Below are 3,925 nucleotides of genomic sequence, written 5' to 3'. Positions count from 1 at the left end.
TTTATTGTTTTGTTAATCAATTGCTAGTGTCGATTTTTATTCAAAACCCTGTTTGACAGAAGCAATTTATCAAAATTTGGCATTTCAACACTTCAATCTGCCAGATAAATGGATATTGGACTGGAAATATTCTTCATTCTTAAGAATTAATTCAAAATTTATCTCGATTTTCTTAGTGTAGTTAACATAAAAGTGTTGCCAGTTTAATTAAATCTTTAATCACTTAGTTTAATTTTTTTCGTTATCAAAATATTAGTGTCGTTCTTACTTTTAAGCCGTAATTGACTGAGGCGACTAACTAAAAATGTTAATTTCCTCTATGAATACCGTAAGTTTTTTTGCTTTTGGAAATCCGCCAAAATCTGTCTTCTTAGGCAGATCAACTGGTTATAAAACTTAAAAAGTTAAGATAATTATGGAGTGTGACTAATATAACATAGCTGCCAGGCTTATTTATATCAATAATTATTTAAGTTTATTGTTTTGTTAATCAATTGCTAGTGTCGATTTAACTTCAAAACCCTGTTTGACTAACGCAATTTATCAAAATTTCGCATTTCAACACGGCAATCTGACAGATAAATGGATTTTGGAACTGGAAATATTCTTCATTCTTAAGAATTAATTCAAAATTTATCTCGATTTTCTTAGTGTGGTTAACATAACAGAGCTGCCAGGCCTATTTATATCAATAATTATTTAAGTTTATTGTTTTGTTAATCAATTGCTAGTGTCGATTTAACTTCAAAACCCTGTTTGAGTGAAGAAATTTACCAAAATTTGGCATTTCAACACTTCAATCTGCCAGATAAATGGATATTGGACTGGAAATATTCTTCATTCTTAAGAAATAATTCAAAAATTTATCTCGATTTTCTTAGTGTGGTTAACATAACAGAGCTGCCAGGTTTATTAATATAGATAATTATTCAAGTTTATTTATTTGTTAATCAATTGCTTAATTCGATTTAACTTCAAAACCCTGTTTGAGTGAAGAAATTTACCAAAATTCGGCATTTCAACACGGCAATCTGCGAGATAAATGGATTTTGGAACTGGAAATATTCTTCATTCTTAAGAATTAATTCAAAATTTATATCGATTTTCTTAGTGTGGTTAACAAAACAAAGCTGCCAGGCTTATTTATAACAATAATTATTCAAGTTTATTGTTTTGTTAATCAATTGCTAGTGTCGATTTTTATTCAAAACCCTGTTTGACAGAAGCAATTTACCAAAATTTGGCATTTCAACACGGCACTCTGCCGGATAAATGGATTTTGGAACTGGAAATATTCTTCATTCTTAAGAATTAATTCAAAATTTATCTCGATTTTCTTAGTGTAGTTAACATAAAAGTGTTGCCAGTTTAATTAAATCTTTAATCACATAGTTTAATTTTTTTCGTTATCAAAATATTAGTGTCGTTCTTACTTTTAAGCCGTAATTGACTGAGGCGACTAACTAAAAATGTTAATTTCCTCTATGAATACCGTAAGTTTTTTTTGCTTTTGGAAATCCGCCAAAATCTGTCTTCTTAGGCAGATCAACTGGTTATAAAACTTAAAAAGTTAAGATAATTATGGAGTGTGACTAATATAACATAGCTGCCAGGCTTATTTATATCAATAATTATTTAAGTTTATTGTTTTGTTAATCAATTGCTAGTGTCGATTTTACTTCAAAACCCTGTTTGACTAACGCAATTTATCAAAATTTCGCATTTCAACACGGCAATCTGACAGATAAATGGATTTTGGAACTGGAAATATTCTTCATTCTTAAGAATTAATTCAAAATTTATCTCGATTTTCTTAGTGTAGTTAACATAAAAGTGTTGCCAGTTTAATTAAATCTTTAATCACATAGTTTAATTTTTTTCGTTATCAAAATATTAGTGTCGTTCTTACTTTTAAGCCGTAATTGACTGAGGCGACTAACTAAAAATGTTAATTTCCTCTATGAATACCGTAAGTTTTTTTTGCTTTTGGAAATCCGCCAAAATCTGTCTTCTTAGGCAGATCAACTGGTTATAAAACTTAAAAAGTTAAGATAATTATGGAGTGTGACTAATATAACATAGCTGCCAGGCTTATTTATATCAATAATTATTTAAGTTTATTGATTTGATAATCAATTGCAAGTGTCGATGTTTCTTCAAAACCATGTTAGAGTGAAGCAATTTACTAAAATTTGGGTTTTCAACACGGCAATCTGCCTGATAAATGGATATTGGACTGGAAATACTCTTCATTCTTAAGAATTAATTCAAAATTTATCTCGATTTTCTTAGTGTGGTTAACATAACAGAGCTGCCAGGCCTATTTATAACAATAATTATTCAAGTTTATTGTTTTGTTAATCAATTGCTAGTGTCGATTTAACTTCAAAACCCTGTTTGAGTGAAGAAATTTACCAAAATTTGGCATTTCAACACTTCAATCTGCCAGATAAATGGATATTGGACTGGAAATATTCTTCATTCTTAAGAATTAATTCAAAATTTATCTCGATTTTCTTAGTGTGGTTAACATAACAGAGCTGCCAGGTTTATTTATATAGATAATTATTCAAGTTTATTTATTTGTTAATCAATTGCTTAATTTGATTTAACTTCAAAACCCTGTTTGAGTGAAGAAATTTACAAAAATTTGGCATTTCAACACGGCAATCTGCCGGATAAATGGATTTTGGACTGGAAATATTCTTCATTCTTAAGAATTAATTCAAAATTTAACTCGATTTTCTTAGTGTAGTTAACATAAAAGTGTTGCCAGTTTGATTAAATCTTTAATCACTTAGTTTAATTTTTTTCGTTATCAAAATATTAGTGTCGTTCTTACTTTTAAGCCGTAATTGACCGAGGAGACTAACTAAAAATGTTAATTTCCTCTATGAATTCCGTAAGTTTTTTTTGCTTTTGGAAATCCGCCAAAATCTGTCTTCTTAGGCAGATCAACTGGTTATAAAACTTAAAAAATTAAGATAATTATGGAGTGTGACTAATATAACATAGCTGCCAGGCTTATTTATATCAATAATTATTTAAGTTTATTGTTTTGTTAATCAATTGCTAGTGTCGATTTTACTTCAAAGCCCTGTTTGACTAACGCAATTTATCAAAATTTCGCATTTCAACACGGCAATCTGACAGATAAATGGATATTGGACTAGAAATATTCTTCATTCTTAAGAATTAATTCAAAATTTATCTCGATTTTCTTAGTGTGGTTAACATAACAGAGCTGCCAGGTTTATTTATATAGATAATTATTCAAGTTTATTTATTTGTTAATCAATTGCTTAATTCGATTTAACTTCAAAACCCTGTTTGAGTGAAGAAATTTACAAAAATTTGGCATTTCAACACGGCAATCTGCCGGATAAATGGATTTTGGAACTGGAAATATTCTTCATTCTTAAGAATTAATTCAAAATTTATATCGATTTTCTTAGTGTGGTTAACAAAACAAAGCTGCCAGGCTTATTTATATCAATAATTATTTAAGTTTATTGATTTGATAATCAATTGCTAGTGTCAATGTTTCTTCAAAACCCTGTTTGAGTGAAGAAATTTACCAAAATTTGGCATTTCAACACGGCAATCTGCCGGATAAATGGATTTTGGAACTGGAAATATTCTTCGTTCTTAAGAATTAATTCAAAATTTATATCGATTTTCTTAGTGTGGTTAACAAAACAAAGCTGCCAGGCTTATTTATATCCATAATTATTCAAGTTTATTGTTTTGTTAATCAATTGCTAGTGTCGATTTTTATTCAAAACCCTGTTTGACTAACGCAATTTATCAAAATTTCGCATTTCAACACGGCAATCTGACAGATAAATGGATTTTGGAACTGGAAATATTCTTCATTCTTAAGAATTAATTCAAAATTTATCTCGATTTTCTTAGTGTGGTTAAC

This window comes from Leiobunum rupestre, chromosome 8 (genome assembly GCF_980474605.1).
Source record: "Leiobunum rupestre chromosome 8, qqLeiRupe1.1.hap1, whole genome shotgun sequence".
Lineage (NCBI taxonomy): Eukaryota > Metazoa > Arthropoda > Arachnida > Opiliones > Sclerosomatidae > Leiobunum > Leiobunum rupestre.
Note: the sequence above shows the minus strand (reverse complement) of the source record.